Source organism: Callorhinus ursinus, unplaced genomic scaffold (assembly GCF_003265705.2).
Source record: "Callorhinus ursinus isolate GAN/ISIS: 27379988/994484 unplaced genomic scaffold, GSC_fseal_2.0 scaffold7, whole genome shotgun sequence".
Lineage (NCBI taxonomy): Eukaryota > Metazoa > Chordata > Mammalia > Carnivora > Otariidae > Callorhinus > Callorhinus ursinus.
Genome location: NW_027397069.1, coordinates 16,447,747 through 16,465,772, shown reverse-complemented (window position 1 = coordinate 16,465,772; position 18,026 = coordinate 16,447,747).

Here is an 18,026-nt window from a genome sequence, read left to right as displayed (position 1 = left end):
TCTTATGCCTTCAAGCTCCACTTCTGAACCTGAAATCTAGTGGCACAGTGAAATGGTGACTATTATGGCATCTAAACTCTGAGAAGGGGATTTTTTCTTACCAAAGGAAGGGAGTTCTAAAGAGGGTAAGGAGAATTCCTGTTGCTGTTTTATTTTATTCTCTTCTCATTTTGCTCCAAAACCAGAAACAGTCATGGGGAATGTGCATCATGAGGGCCATTAGCTTTCTAGCAAGAGGACTAGGAAGTGTTGCCATTGGGAGTAGGGAAACATTGAGCAGAGAACAGATGGATTGAGAATGAAATGGCATAAAATTCTATATGGATACTTGGGGTTATTTCTAATTTGTACATTTATAGCACCTGATTTTAATAGTATATCAAAGTATTTGAGGGTTGAACTAGCAATTAGACTATGGCTAAGGTTTCAATTTAGATTTTAGGTAGACTATGTGCAGGATAGATCTAAATGGCACTGAAAAGTCGTTAAATATAACTGATAGTAGAACCAAAGTGCACAGAGGGTGGGTTGGAACTTGTGATGTAAACCATAAAAGATTGATTTCCTGCTAAAACAAGAACAAAATCTATTTTCCACAGAATTTAAATAAAACCCCTATTCTGATGATAATCAAAATGCCAAATACAATCCAACAAGACCCCACAAAAAAGATCTGACAAATTCCCTAGGGAAGGATAATCAACAGATGCTAAACCCAAGATGAACAAGATGTCAGAATTATCAAAGAATCTAAAAGTGGTATTATAAACATGCAAGAGAGGGTAAAGAAAAACACTCCTAGAATAATGAAGAGATAGAAATCCCCTAGAGGAAAATGGAATATGTAATAGAGTACCAAATGGAAATTTTAGAATTGAAAATTGCAGTAACTAAAAAATTTCAGTTGATAGACTCAATAGCAGAATGGAGATACTGGGGAGTTTAGTGAATTTGAGGATAGAATAATAGAAATTACTCAGTTTTAATAATGGAGAGGCAAAATTATGGAAGAAAAATGAACAGACTGAGGATCCTATAGCACAATAACAGATGTTCTAACATTCTTATCATTGGAGTTCTAGAACCAGAGGATGGATAGAATACAAAATAAAAACCCTATTTGAAATGTGGAAAAACATGGAAAATATTGTTTCAGCATGTTTAAGTTTTTCTGATCAAAAGAAAATGAATTCAGGTTAAAAGAAAACCCTCAAAAGTGCAAATGTTGAACAAATTTACAGTTCTGTAGGTTTAAATTTCTAGGGGAGATAAAACCTAGAAGAATCTTTTAAAGTGTTTGATTATGTTAGGGAGATAAGATTTCTTTTTCTGGGGAGGAGAGCAGCTTAATAGCAGTTTTATATAAGCATCTGGATTCATAAGTTTGAGGTTCTTTTATATTACAAAATTATCAAGCTTAAGAAATATGGTAACTTAATAGCTCTATATTAAAATAGATTAAAGGGGTGCATTAAAATTTTCATAATAAACTCCAGGTCTGGCTGGTTTCACTAGCAAATGCTACACATCATTTAAAGAACAAATACCACCAATTATACAAAAATCTCATTGAGAAAACAAAATACTTCCCATGTTACTTTTACGAGACAACATTGCTTTGAGGCTTACAAATACATTTTGGGTTTTTAATTTCAAAATCAGTGTATTCTACCATATTAATAAAGCTGAAAAACAGCCGTATCTTTGGATGAAGAAAAATAATTTGAAAAATCCGCTCATGCTTTAAAACTCTAGTCAACTTTGTTAGACATTTATTTCTTTAATGAGGTCATCTAAAAAACCTGCAGCTAACATATCGATAAAAAGCTTGATGCTTGGTGCCCTCCTGCCCCTTCTCTCCCAATCAACACTAGGCAAGGATATTCACTCACACCTTTCTTATTCCTCATTGTACTGGAAGTCCTACCAGGAGCAATAAGGAAAGAAAAACACATGACATAAACTTTGGAAAGGAAAATATGAAACTGTCCTTATAAAGAAATTACATGAATATTTAAAAAGAGATACCCACACAGAACTAATAAGTGAGTTTAATCATTTGTATCTGTATGTCGACAAGTAATTGAAAACTACTAAAGTGAACAGCGATAACTACCAATATACCAGTACCATTTATTGTAGCTTTCCATCTCAAAAAAATAAAAAAACCTTATTGTAAATGTAATATGCAGAATCTGTGTGGTGAACGTTAAAAAGTCATGATGAAGGAAATAAAGACCTCAATAAATGGAGAAATAGGTTATGCTCGTGGATTTGAGTACTCAACATAATCCAGGTCCGTTTTCCACCAAAATAATCTGCAGATGTAATGAAACTTCAAACTCTATCCCCCTGGAAAATTTGTAGATACAGAGAGACTCCAGATTTATATGGAATGGCAAAAGAATCAATATAGAAAATAGTACTGATAAAGATGAACAAAATTGAAGATTCATACCATCTGCTTTGAAGGTTTACCATGTATCCATGAAAGAATATCCACACAGATTAATGGAAACCAAGATTCCATAAACAGACCCACTCACATACTGTTAATTGATTTCAAACAGAGATGCAATGACAATTTCATGGAGAAAGCAGTCTTAAATTATGATATATCAATTGGGGATCCCAAACTGAACTTTCATCTGTACCTCACACCAAGAAATCATTCAAAATGTGGAGTGCCTTGGTGGCTCAGTTAAGCATCTGCCTTCTGAGGTCATGATCCTAGGGTGTGGGAAATGAGCTCTGTGTCCAGCTGCTTCCTCTCCCTCTGCCCTCCCATTCCTGCTCATGCTGTCTCTCAAATAAAATCTTAAAAAAAATATATCTAAATACAAAATATGGAACTATAATTTTTAGAAGAAAACCTAGGACATAATCTTTTTGACCTTGGGTTATGCAAAAGGTTCTTAGATAAACGAAACAAAAAGTGTAATCAGTAAGACATTGATAAATTGGACTTTATGAAAACTAAACTTTTTACTCCACGATACTATTAATAGAATGGAGACACGAGTACAGATTGTGATAATGTATTTGCAAATCACACATTCAACAAAAGACTTAACGTTAATCCATAAAAGTAACTGAAAAAAGAGCAAAGTATAATAAAATGTGCAAAATATTTCAGGTCTTTCAACAAAGAGAATACATGGATAGATAGCATTGAATAGATGCTCAACATCTTTATTAGGAAAATGCGAATTAAAACGAGGAAGAGATACCACTACACATCTACTAGTGAGATGTTCATATATTAGTGGTTATAATTCAGGATCAGCCAGCCACTCTGGAAAATATTTTGGAACTTTATTATAGAGTTAAATATTTACTTGTATGATCCAGCAATCCCGCTTGTAGACCTTTTCCGTAAAGAAATAAAAGCTTGGGGCGCCTGGGTGGCTCAGTCGTTAAGCGTCTGCTTTCAGCTCGGGTCATGGTCCCAGGGTCCTGGGATCGGGCCCCGCGTCAGGCTCCCTGCTCCTCGGGAAGCCTGCTTCTCCCTCTCCCACTCCCCCTGCTTATATTCCCTCTCTCACTGTGTCTCTCTCTGTCACATAAATAAAATATAAAAAAATAAAACCTTATTTCACACACACAAATCTACCCATTAATGTTTATAGTAAGTTTATTCATAATTGCCAAAAATTAGCAAAATATTTTTTTTCAACTGATTAATGTATTGACAAACTGTGATCCATCTATTCAATAGAATAAAATACCAACAAAACCTAGTTGACTGAAGCATACAACATGCATGAATCTAAATAGAATTATCTTAAATCTCAGTATATTGGATTTTTGTATTCATTCATATGACATTCTGGATAAGACAAAATGTTAGGGATGAATAGTAGATTAGTAGTTGCCAGGGATTAGATGTAAATGAAATTTGGACTAGAAACTCAAGCCTGAAAGACTTTTTGGGTGAAGAGGGAGAGAAATATTTTAATGGTAATTACGTTCAACTTACACATGTGATAAAGGTCTACCTCTTGAAAATGTTAACTTCGAATGTTGTAAATTATAATAAATTACTGTTGTATTTATCTTTCATTGGATAAATGTGTAAGAATGATGTAATAGTTTTATTCTAAAATTTCAGTTTTTACAACATCCTGTAACATTATTTTCAACTATTAAAAGAAATTATGCAGTTGCAAATTAATGATGGAATGAATCTTCATTGTGTTTTCCATTAAAGAACTGGGACTTCGGCAGTTTCTTTTGGAGGTGGTCCCAGGCAGCACCCTAGAGGAAGTGGGGAAAATGAAACAGCACATCACTGAAGGTATTAATTTGTGGGTTATAATGAAGGACAAATAGGGCTCAATCCTGCTGTATGTTTTAACTTATCATATTAAATATGCCTTAAAATTGTGTAGCTGGGTTTTAGGAAGATTGAGGCTGCCCCGAAAGACATTATATATATTCTCCTGTACTGTATGTATAGCTGTGGACACTCATTAGTGCTGATAAAATCATCACAATTAAAAATATTTCTTGGAAATTCAAACTTCAGTAGAGCTTCTCTATTTCATCTGTCAACTATAGCAGACGGACACTATATCCTAAGGTGTAGTGGAGTCATCCTTAAGGTGACTAAAGACAGATGTATTTTCCACGTTATCTGTTGTGTCTTGAGTTATGGTGTTTTTGGCAAAAGATTTTTATGGAGTCAAATTTATCAGTTTTTTTGTTTGCCTTGCATTTTGTATCTGAAAAGCCATTCTTTGCCTACATTAAGCTTAAAGTTTTTATGGTTTTGTTTCCATTTATATCTCTTATGCATTTGGAGTTCTTTCTTATATTAGTAAGAACGTGAATCTAAATTTTGTTTTTAAATAGCTATCCATTTACCCAAGTACTGTTTATTTAAAAGTTCGTATTTGCCCTACTTATTTGAGATGCCACCATTACCGTATACTAAATTTCCATATGTACTTGGATCTATTTCTGCTTTCCTGCCTTATTTTTTTCTATTTACAACAAGAACATCACTTTTATTTATAGGGGTTTTACCAGTACGTTTTAATGTCTAAGGGTTAGATTCCTTCAGTGTTTTTTTTTCCTCTTAGTTTTAATGTCTATTTCTGAATGTTTCTCTACATAAACTTTAGTATCAACTTGTTTAAAAACAAAAAGACCATGAATGTCTTTCCTTGTGAATGAATTAACTTTGTAAATTGACCTAGGGAAAACAGACATCTTTATAGTGTTGAGTCATCATATTTAAGACCCAGGGAACATTTTTCCAAGTCTTTTTGTCATTGAGAAGTTTAAAAAATTTTTCCTTGTAGATTTTATATACTTCTTAGTAAATACTCCTAATTTTTTTGCTACTATTATAAGTATGGTGTTCTTTTACATTATTCTAATTTTGTTGGATATAAGAAGACTTTTTCCTGTGTTATTTTTATATTGTGTAAGTTCCTAATTATTGCCATTGATTTCATTAATTTTATAGATTCTCTTGGGATTTTCAGGGTACCACCCTAGTAGATACAGTTTAACTTTTGCCATGTCTTGTGATTCTAATAACCTCTATTTAATTGTATTGACTAGCCATGATACAATGTTGCATAGTAGAGATAATGGAATCTTTTCCTGATCTTAGTGTCCAGGCTTCTAGTGTTCTTCCATTTACTAAGGTAATGGCTTAATGTCTCAAAGTCTGTGGTGTTTGTGATCATTTGAACCTATTCCTAGTTTTAAAAAATAAAGTTTTCCTAGTTTTTATTTTCTTGTGTGTTTTTTTTTTCCAAAATACATGTTAAATATTTTCAAAGTTTTTCCAGGATTTATGGAGATAAGCATAGAATATTTTTACCCTTCCATCTATTAATGTGTTGTAAGATTTTAATAAACTTTCTAAAATTGAAGTAACTGTGTAGTCGTAGAATAAGTCTATTAATAGTGTATTGTGTATTTTGCTAATACCATATTAATAATATCTCTGCACACAAAACATATTAATATGTGATATTGGTTTGAGTTTTTCAGTTATGTTTATCAAGTGCAGCTATTGATATTATGCTTGTTTCATTAAAGTAGGGGGTTTTCTTTTGTATTCAGTGCTCCAGAACAATTTGTAATACATTGGAACTATCTGAATATTCAAAATTTGGTGGAAATTCCCTGAGAAATAGTCTATGCCTGGTGCTTTCTTTGCGTGTATTTATTTGATAAATTTCTGTTTTCTATGGAAAGTTCATGTAGACTTTGTCTCTATGTTCCTATACCTTTTTGTAAAAGTCCTTTTATATCAGGTGTTAAGGAGTTGGGGATAGAGTATGGGTGGGTGGAAAATACATTTTTTTAATTTTGCTCATACTAACAAGTCTGATATAAATGAATAAAAATTTGACCTTTTATGAGTAGCTGATAAGTTATTTTCTACTCTTGGCCACAGTTTAATGGGTGAACATTTCTTTTTCTCAATTTTTTTTTTAAACTGAGTCAGACTGGAATGTGTGATGAAGGGACAGATAAAATTTGGTAGCATGTAGTCTTTTGAAATGTTTGGTTTGTTAATCTTACAACATTTTTTTAACTTATTTTAAGGTGAAAATATGTACTTCTCATAGGGAATAAATTATAGCTTCTAATTCTCTATGTGATCCTGGAGCCTCCTCCCCTGCCATAGAATATCATGCAATATGGTCCCTTCTCTTCCCTGCCCATTGCCCCTCTGAGTATTTTCCTACCTCTAGGAGCTACTCACTTATTCCCTAGTCAGTACGACTTCCTGCATTTGCAGGTGTATTAGTTAACTATTTCTGTGTAACAAATTATCCCAGACTCTTAGCAGGTAAAAACTAAACAAACATTACCTCAATTTTTTGTGAGTCAGGAATCCAGGAGCAGCTTAGCTACATGGTTCTTCATCAGTGTTTCTCATTAGGTTGAAGTAAAGCTATCAACTGGGTGTCAGTTATTTAAATGCTTGACTGAGGCTGAAGGATTCACATCCAAGCTCAGCATGATTGTGCATAGTCTTCAATTATTTATGTTCTTTTGGATTGGCAGCCACAGTTCCTTAGTGTGCCATGTGCTCCTCCCCATCAAAGGGCAGTTCATAACGTGCCTTCTAGTTTACCTAATGCACGGGATCAGACAGAGACCAAGAGACAGACATGCACAGAGGAGGAGAGATACCATGATGGAAGCCAAAACCTTTTTATAACCCAGTATAAAATTAACTTTTATAATTTCTACCACACTTTATTAGAAATGAAACAGTAAGTCCAGCCCACATGTAAGGAACTTCAGTAAATTCCAGGAGGTGGTACAATTTGGGGTTGTCTTGTGGGCTACATTTTCATAGAATTCAAGGTTGAGCCTTTGGCTTTTTTTGTTTTCATTATGTTATGGTAATCACCATACATTACATCAGATTTTGATGTAGTGTTCCATGATTCATTGTTTGCGTATAACACCAAGTGCTCCTTGCAGAACTTGCCCTATTTAATACCCATCACAAGGCTGACCCATCCCCTCACACCCCACCCCTCTAGAACCCTCAGTTTGTTTCTCAGAGTCCATAGTCTCTCATGGTTCGTCTCCCCCTCCCATTTCCCCCCCTCCTTTCTTCCCTTCCTACTATCATCATTTCCTCCTCCTCCTCCTCTCTCTCCCCCACCTCCTCCCCCTCCCCCCTCCTCCTCCTCAATCCTACAGATCTGTGATTCAACAGTCTTGCACACTTCACAGCACTCACCATAGCACATACCCTACCCAATGTCTATCACCCAGCCACCCCATCCCTCCCACCCCCCACCGCTCCAGCAACCCTCAGTTTGTTTCCTGAGATTAAGAATTCCTCATATCAGTGAGGTCATATGATACATGTCTTTCTCTGATTGACTTATTTCACTCAGCATAACACCCTCCAGTTCCATCCACGTCGTTTCAAATGGCAAGATCTCATTCCTTTGGGTGACTGCATAATATTCCATTGTGTATATATACAACTTCTTTATCCATTCATCTGTCGATGGACATCTTGGCTCTTCCCGTAGTTTGGCTATTGTGGACATTGCTGCTATAAACATTGGGGTGCATGTACCCCTTCGGGTCCCTACATTTGTATCTTTGGGGTAAATACCGAGTAGTGCAATTGCTAGATTGTATGGTAGCTCTATTTTCAACTGTTTGAGCAACCTCCATACGTTTTTCCAGAGGGGTTGCACCAGCTTGCATTCCCACCAACAGTGTAGGAGGGTTCCCCTTTCTCCACATCCCTGCTAACATCTGTCATTTCCTGACTTGTTCATTTTAGCCATTCTGACTGGTGTGAGGTGGTATCTCATTGAGCTTTTGATTTGGATTTCTCAGATGCTGAGCCAAATAATAAAGATTAGAGCAGAAATCAATGAAATAGAAACCAAAAGAACAGTAGAACAGATCAACTAAACTAGGAGCTGGTTCTTTGAAAGAATTAAAAAGATTGATAAACCCCTGGCCAGACTTATCAAAAAGAAAAGAAAAAGGACCCAAAAAAATAAAATCATGAGTGAAAGAGGAGAGATCACAACCAACCCCAAAGAAATACAATTATAAGGACATATTATGAGGAACTATATGTCAGCATATTAAATAATCTGGAGGAAATGGGTGCATTCCTAGAGATGTATAAACTACCGAAACTGAATCAGGAAGAAATAGAAAACCTAAACAGACCTATAACCACTAAGGAAATTGAAGCAGTCATCAAAAATCTTCCAACAAACAAAAGCCCGGGGCCAGATGGCTTCCCAGGGGAATTCTACCAAACATTTAAAAAAGAATTAATACCTATTCTTCTGAAACTGTTCCAAAAAATAGAAATGGAAGGAAAGCTTCCAAACTCATTTTATGAGGCCACCATTACCTTGATCCCATAACCAAAGACCCCATCAAAAAGGAGAATTACCAAATCCTTGATGAACATGGATGCAAAAATCCTCACCAAAATACTAGCCAATAGGATCCAACAGTACATTAAAAGGATTTTTCACCCCAACCAAGTAGAATTTAGCCCTGGGCTGCAAGGTTGGTTCAACATCCACAAATCAATCAATGTGATACAATACATTAATGAAAGAACAAGAACCATATGATCCTCTCAATAGATGCAGAAAAAGCATTTGACAGGGTATAGCATCCTTTCTTGATCAAAACTCTTCAGAGTATAGGGATAGAGGGTACATACCTCAATATCATAAAAGCCATCTATGAAAAAACCACAGCGAATATCATTCTCAATGGAGAAAAGCTGAGAGCTTTTCCCCTAAGGTCAGGAACAGGCCAGGGATGTCCACTATCACCACTACTATTCAACATAGTATTAGTAGTCCTAGCCACAGCAATCAGACAACAGAAAGAAATAAAAGGCATCGGAATCAGCAAAGAAGAAGTCGAACTCTCACTCTTTGCAGATGATATGATACTTTATGTGGAAAACCCAAAAGACTCCACCCCAAAACTGCTAGAACTCATACAAGAATTCAGTAAAGTGGCAGGATATAAAATCAGTGCACAGAAATCAGTGGCATTTCTATACACCAACAACAAGACAGAAGAAATAGGAATTAAGGAGTCGATCCCATTTGCAATTGCACCCAAAATTATAAGATACCTAGGAATAAATCTAACCAAAGAGGCAAAGGATCTGTACTCCAAAAACTATAAAATACTCATGAAAGGAATTGAAGACAGAAATGGAAAAACGTTTCATGTTCATGGAAGAACAAATATTATGAAGATGTCAATGCTACCTAGAGCAATCTACACATTCAGTGCAATCCCTATCAAAATACCACCCACTTTTTTCAAAGAAATGGAGCAAATAATCCTAAAATTTGTATGGAACCAGAAAAGAGCCCAAATAGCCAGGGGAATGTTGATAAAGCAAAGCAAAGCTGGTGGCTTCACAATCCCAGATTACAAAGCTGTCGTCATCAAGACAGTATGGTACTGGCACACAAACAGACACATAGATCAATGGAACAGAATAGAGAGCCCAGAAATGGACCCTCAACTCTGTGATCAACTCATCTTCGACAAAGCAGGAAAGAATGTCCAATGGAAAAAGAGTCTCTTCAATAAATGGCGTTGGAAAAATTGAAGAGCCACATGCAGAAGAATGAAACTGGACCATTTCCTTACATCACACACAAAAATAGACTCAGAATGGTTGAAAGATGTAAATGTGAGACAGGAGTCCATCAAAATCCTAAAGGAGAACACAGGCAGCAATCTTTTCGACCTCAGCGACAGCAAGTTCTTCCTAGAAACATAGCAAGGGCAAAAATGAACTATTGGGACTTCATCAAGATAAAAAGCTTTTGCACAGCGAAAGAAACAGTCAACAAAACCAAAAGACAACCCACAGAATGGGAGAAGATATTTGCAAATGATATATCAGATAAAGGGCTAGTATCCAAAATCTATAAAGAACTTATTAAACTCAACACCCAAAGAACAAATGATCCAGTCAAGAAATGGGCAGAAGTCATGAACAGACATTTTTCCAAAGAAGACATCCAAATGGCCAACAGACACGTGAGCCTTTGACCATCTTCATGGTGAGAACATTTTCTTTTCCCCTAGGTCACCAAGCTACAAAATTATTTTAGGTTGTGCTTCCTTCCTTGTTTTGTTTTATTTTGTTTTGCTATTGGCATATTTTTTTGTTGGTTTTCTTTTATCTATTGTCATTGTAGGGGGGGGTGAATGCTCCAGTGTCAGTCTGCCAAAATAACTTTTGGAAATCTCGCAGAATATCATTGATACTATCTAAAATTTTCCCTAATTTAATAGTTTGTTTGGCAAGATAGTGAAATCCACAGGACTGCATGTACTTTATCAGCACTGAACCATCAGACAGCATATTATAAAAAAAAAAAATTGATCTATTAGGTTAAACCAATCACTGTCAGTTCTCAAGTTACTCCAACTTTAAGCTTCTATAATTCCAGTTCTAAAAGTCTGATATCATCCTCTGTGGGATCCCTGTGAGTCAAGGTCATTGGTGACCCACTTTAATATTTAGGTGTCAAACATTTGGCAACTATTTTACGGATTTGTCTGTCAGGGCAATTTTCTTACTGATCTGAGACTGTTCCTTGATTGAATGTCTGCCCTATGTATTATTAACCACTCTTTTAGAACTACTTCCAGTGACAAACCATGTCCTGTCACTTTCAACCTTCTTTATGCCATTATAGTTGACATCTCCTGAATATCCACATGAAGATTTGTTTCTGCCAACATGGAAATATTTTCCAGAATGAGACAGGAGTCTTGAACTAGTCTCTGAAATGGGCATTCCCAGTTGACTAAATTGCCGGTCAATATGTGCGGTGTCAAAGCAGAGAAGACAATGGAATAACAAAACCTTGGCATAAACATAAAATGTAAAATCAAATATTTTTTAACATTTAGGTATTTTAAGGAAGTGCTACATGTGTTAAAATTTGTAAGATATAATGCCACTATTCAACTGGGTAAGGTTTACTCTCTCAGTTATATGAATAAAGGAAAATGAAGGTAAGAAAGGGCAGTAGTTGTCCAGTGATAAAGCCATTTTACTATGGAATCTAAATAGAATCCCAAATCTGACTCCTAGCCCAGAAAAATTTCCGTAAAACTATTTTGCCTTCTCCCACTACAGTAATCCTGAGTAACTGAAGCGAGTTTCCATTTGCTTTAGTTAAAATAGTTATGGGCTAATCCCAGAAATAATCAACAGAAACATCACTTTTCACACTTCTTATCCCTAATATATACTGTCTTCAACTTGCCCTGAACTTGAACACTCTGACGTTTCTTAACATCTTGGCAAACTCCAAGCCAATTTCAAATTCTCTGTATTTTCAGAATGTCCCTATAATTTAGACTGAGTTGGGAAAGTTTTATTCATTTTGAACTCCTACACAGTCTAGCGTACATAGTTCCTGGCCCTAGAATCTCTCAGAGGCTGAGACTATAAATACATAAATTTATTTCTCATTTCTCCCGCCCTGTTTATCTCAGGTTATCTAATGGGGTTCAGTTTAGTCTTGATTATGCTATAATTTCATACCCACTGCCAAGTCAACTCCACATTTTTCCTATTTTGTCTAAAACAATCTATTGAGAAAATTAGATAAACCTAGAAAAGCAGCCCACGTTTGACTACAGTCCATCTAGATGTGTTTTCCAGCTACACCAAAAGAACAAGCACACAGTATCCCCAATATTGTCATAAATTAGAACTGTACTTGTTATGGTGGTATTACATAAGCCAGGAACATTATTAAAAATAATATCTAGAAGTACTTGGTATTTCCTGGGTATGAGTTAAATGACACCATTTTTGGTACAGCATTCATCATATTGCTATGAAACAGACACTTTAATTTTCTAATTTTTTAGAAGAGGGTTTATGTTGTTTTTTACATAGCGAATGAGTTTGTTCACGCATGCTCAGGCAAGGAGGGAGTAAACTGATTCCTTCTTAAAACATTAGGTGAGGGGCACCTGGGTGGCTCAGTCAGTTAAGTGTCTGACTCTTGATTTGGGCTCAAGTCATGATCTCATGGTGGTGAGATCAATCCCTGCTTTGGGCTCTGCACTGGGTGTGGATCCTGCTTAAGATGTTCTCTCTCCCTCTGCCCCTCCCACTCCTCTTGTGTACATGTGCATGTTCTCTCTCTGTCTCAGGGGGAAAAAAAACATTAGGTGAGACGTTTTAGGCCTGACTGTTGAAAGTACTGTTTTGCATATAACAGTGGAGGCATTTTCAGATGTCTGTGTGAGATGAAGGAAAAAGACAATGAGAATAGTGTACAATCATAAACTAGTAAAAGAATCATCAAAACTTTATAAAGATATTAACTTTATCACTTAGTGTGAATAAATTATTTTTCATAGAATCCAGTCAACAGACTTGATTTCATAACCAAGGTGTCACAAAGACAAAAAGGAACAGGAATTTATGGAAACTTTGAATTATTTTCTGGAATTTTATACATCTATAATATTGATTTCAATCAAGTTTAATTTGCTCTCTGGGAGGCCAAGTGCCTAGCTTGTATTGGCTTTATACAACGATATGGTTGTATCAGAAAACTAAATTATACAATTTATACACATTTCAGTTAGAGAATATAAATAAACCAAGAAAATTATATGGGAATGTATCAGTCATGAACCTCTAAGTGAAAGGAGTCATGGTGTACAAATTCTATAGTTCATCAATGTATCATACTTAAGAATGTCCAAATCAGTAGGAAGATTTTACATCATCATAACCTATAAATGCTTGAAATGGATCTGAGAGTAGAATGGAAATTTATAGCTGGCTAGGTAACCATAATGTATCTAAAATCCAGCAGAAATTTATAAGCAAGAGTGTATGGCATCAGATTACCTCAGGTTTCACATCTAGATCCCTATATGTCAGCTTAAAAACCTTGGAAAAGTTATTTAATCTTTCTGTTTTGCTGTTTGAGATGGTTATCATATCTGTCCTAAGATCATTGTTATGACTAAGTTAACATAAATGAGTTAATAAGGGGTAGAATTTAAAAGTGTAATATAGACAACCCAGTATGCTATTTATTGCCATTTATTTTTGTCTGTTATAAATTTTAAGTTAAATTGGCCTCTTCGGTATTCTGGGATGAAATGGGAAAAATGTATGAAGTATTTCTGCTACATCCTGAAGCATGAATGTCTCTGGGAAAAGCTCGTGTGTGACCAGATTTATAAAGTGAATGAGCTACTTTCTTCTTGGAATACCATTTTTACTTGAAAGAACAACTTCAGACAAACTGGTTATTCAGACTTGAGGATTTGGCAGATACATTCTAGAAATGATTGTCATTTCAAGGGAAACAATTGCAAATATGTGTTGCCAATGATAAAATTTGGGCTTTCCGGCAAAATTAGAATTTTGGAAAACACGTATCTGCCACCCTGAGCTTGACAGTCTCTCATCTGATGAGATTGGTGGGATATTAACAATTGTGATTTTTTTGATACGGTTTGATGAGGACGTCAACATTGAGAATGTCTAATTCAGTGAACCGATATTTTTCAAGTGACTATGATATTTTAAAAATCATGCATGGGTAAAAGTCTTCAAAGTGCAAGATAGACTAGGGGATTTCAGGTAGACCGATGGATTTCAGCATAACAGAGTACATAAAGTTCACTGATAGGGCTTCAGATGGCACATTACAGTTGTGACCTTTAAGACAATATCACTTACTAAGTTTTAGTGTTGAATCAAAAAATATCCACAATTAACTAAAAAAGCTATTAAAGTACTCCTCCCTTATTATATATTGGAGGCCAGATTTTCTCCACATATTTCAATCAAGACTCCATAATACCACAGACTGAATTCAGAAGCATATTTGAGAATCCAGCTGTCTTCTGGAAATCCAGACATTAAAGAAATTTGTAAAACTGTGGAACACTAGTTCTGTTCTCATGAATTATTTTGTTTCTGGGAAATAGTTCTCATGAAAAAAAAATGGCCTCCTTGGTATTTATCAAACACAGCATATTTCTACCTCAGCGCCTTTGAACATAGGATTTGTCTGATTTGGAGCTCTCCTCCCTCATTTGTTTTCATAGCTTACTACCTTGATTCATTCAGGTTTCTTTTTTAGAGTGACGTAATCAGAGATACCTTCTCTTCTTAACTACTTAATCAAAAGTGTTCTCAAATATTTTTCTTTATATCAATCACCATTTGGTATTAAACTTATAGTTTACCCCTCCCCCCCAACATGGAACCTCCATGAGCAGAGAGACATGTTGACCTCTCCCCATTTTCCCAGTGCACTTTTTTTTTTCTTTTTTTACTGAAACAAATAATACTCTTATGGAAGTGGTCAAGAATGCATAGGGAAGTTTGGGCACCTGGCTAGCTCAGTCAGAAGAGCGTGTGATTCTTGATCTTGAGTTTGAATCCCACGGTGGGTGTAGAGATTACTTAAGATACCTAAATAAACTTAAAATATTGGTATCTTTTGGGGCACCTGGCTGGCTCAGTTGGTTGAGGGTCCAACTTGATTTCAGCTCAGGTCATGATATGAGGTGGTGAGATCAAGCCCCATACTGGGCGTGGAGCCTGCTTAAGATTCTCTCTCCCTCTCCCCACTCTTTCTCTCTCCCCTTCCACTCTTCAAAAATGCATAGGGAAGTTTATAGAGTAGCATATTATTGTAGAAGTCTTAAGGAATAATCAATAGAAAAAGAACAAACTAAGGTCTTTCACAAGTAGTTGAAGAAAAATGCAATGAATGAAAGAATAATACAAAGTATCCAAATACTCCTAGTTGTCATGTGTTTAATTTTACTTTCACAGATAAAATTTTAATATATGTAAAATAGTCTATATTAACCATTACTAAATTGAATAAACTGAAATTTTATTTAAAATGTTGACTAACTTTTGAGAGATGTTTAATGAACTCACAGATTTGGAGTAGGGGCTATTTGAATTTCAAAGTATATTAATAGTAGTTAAAGGAAAATCTGTTGTGTGCTAGAAATCATTGTGGTAGTAAGGTGCCCTGTTCTTCTGTCTTGCTTTAATATACTTAACCCACAACCCCACCAGTAAAACACACGAAGGCGGGCACATAATACAGATAATGCATCTGTCTTTTTCTATGAGAATTTTTTTTTTAATTTTATTTATTTGACACAGAGAGAGCAAGAGAGATCAAGCACAAGCAGGGGGAATGGAAGACGGGGGAGAAGAAGGTCCCCCCCTGAGCAAGGAGCCTGATGTGAGGCTTGATCCCAGGACCCTGGGATCATGACATGAGCCAAAGGCAGCCGCTTAACTGACTGAGCCCCCCAGGTGCCCTTCTATGAGAATTGTTGATTTGACATTGGGAACGTTTGCCTGCTAGAAGAAGGTGATAAAGTAGTATTGGGAGAGTCAGTGCCAATAGGAAGCAAATACCTAATCATATATTCATATCACTTGTCTACTTTGACAAGTAGACACAGATTCATGGTGGTAGTACTGGTCCTAAGGAGTGACAACCATGATTCCTGCAGGTCATTCAATTCTGTAAGATGTTTTTTATTTTTCCCCATATTTGTGAGCCAAAATATTCACTTTTTTTTAAAGAGTATGTGGGAGGGATGGGAGGGGCGAGTGGGGAGAGGGAGAGAATCTTAAGCAGTCTCCATGCCCAGCACAGAGCCAGATGTGGGGCTCGCTATCATGACCCTGAGAGCATGACCTGAGCCGAAATCAAGAATTGGATACTTAGGGCGCCTGGGTGGCTCAGTTGGTTAAGTGACTGCCTTCGGCTCAGGTCATGATCCTGGAGTCCCAGGATCGAGTTCCACATCGGGCTCCCTGCTCAGCAGGGAGTCTACTTCTCACTCTGACCCTCTTCCCTCTCATGCTCTCTATCTCTCATTCTCTCTCTCAAATAAATAAAATCTTAAAAAAAAAAAAAAAAGAATTGGATATTTAACCAACTGAGCCACCCAGATGCCCCCTAATGTTCACTTTAGACTATCTGGTGCACTTTTAACTTAAGACAGAAAATGTTTATCATTACTGTAGTCAACAGTTTTGGAAAATTCTGAATTGACATAAGATTCAAGATCTTTATAAATATCCCACAAAATCTGCAGAGTATGTGATGTTTCACAAATGTATTTGATCACAAAATATTACCTGCAGAAAATACTTTGAGGACAAAATTCCCCATAGAAATACCTTAGAATTAGGAAAATTTCTCATATCTGATCTCATACTAATTTCTTTATTCTATTTCTATTACATGTGTTTTCCTTTGTACCTGAACACTTATGGTAAATCGACCATTAAAAATTTAGTATATCTCCCAAATACTTTGTCAAACCTATTCCATTATATGTGGTTTCCCTCTGTTTAATAGTTTACTCAAGATTCAGTAGTTATCTTCTATAAACAGATTTCCACCCACACATTGTTAGAGTTCAGTTTTTACTTTTTGCAGCCTTTTTTTAATGCTTGTCATTTTCATCTTATATTTCTACTGTCTCGGTCAGTCATTCAATCACAATTATGTATTTGTCTCTTGTCCTAGAGTATGAGCTTTTTAATTTCAGGGACAGCATTTTATTCATTCTTGTGTCCTCATTACTATATATAATAATATAATAGCGAATAACACCTTGAGTTGAATTGAATTATTAGTCACAAATTACAACAAGTTAATAGAGACATAAAATATTGCACAGAATCTCAGTTCATCTTGATTGCTCCATATATATTTTTCTTCCTCTATTTCATTTTTAAATGTAAATTTACACAGAGTATAAAGTCAGAAACTGAAATAAGAGGTAGATCAAAAGAAAAATAATGATTCCCCATTCCACTGAGCCTGGGTATGAGATCCCAGTTTGTCTTCTTTGCTGCTTTCAGATCATTCACCCTCCCTTGTCCCTAAATTTCCCATTTGACGTTTTTTTTTTTTTTTTTTTTACAATGTACTCTGTCACCTGCTATTACCCTTTTCTTACAGTCCAGGCATCCTATAAAGATTTTAATAATTGGCCTGCTTATTCTCTTCAGTACTATTATGATAATTCTGGGTGACATCAATGTACATATAGATGACCTTCCCTATAATATAAGCTTTCAGTTTTAAGTTCTGCTTTTGCAGTCAGCTTCTCTCCTACCACTACAGTAGCTACCACATCTGTGAATGCAAATTAAGATTTGGCCATTATGAATAACTGCTAACAAGCATCCTACCATTCAACATACTCTCCCATGTTTTCAACAGTCTAATCCCACAAAAATCTAGCATGTATTTTTTGTACTTTACTACCTCAATCTTATAAATTTTCTTTTTATCCAAATCTAGTTCATCACTGTTAAAAGTCCATGTGCACACACTCTTCTCATAACACTTTTGTAGGCCTATGTAGTGTTTACGTTATCTGCATGAGACTAAATACAATATTCTTCCTTCTTCATACCTCTACTCACTAAGCTGAATGTGGCTAGAGGAAACATGTAAGTT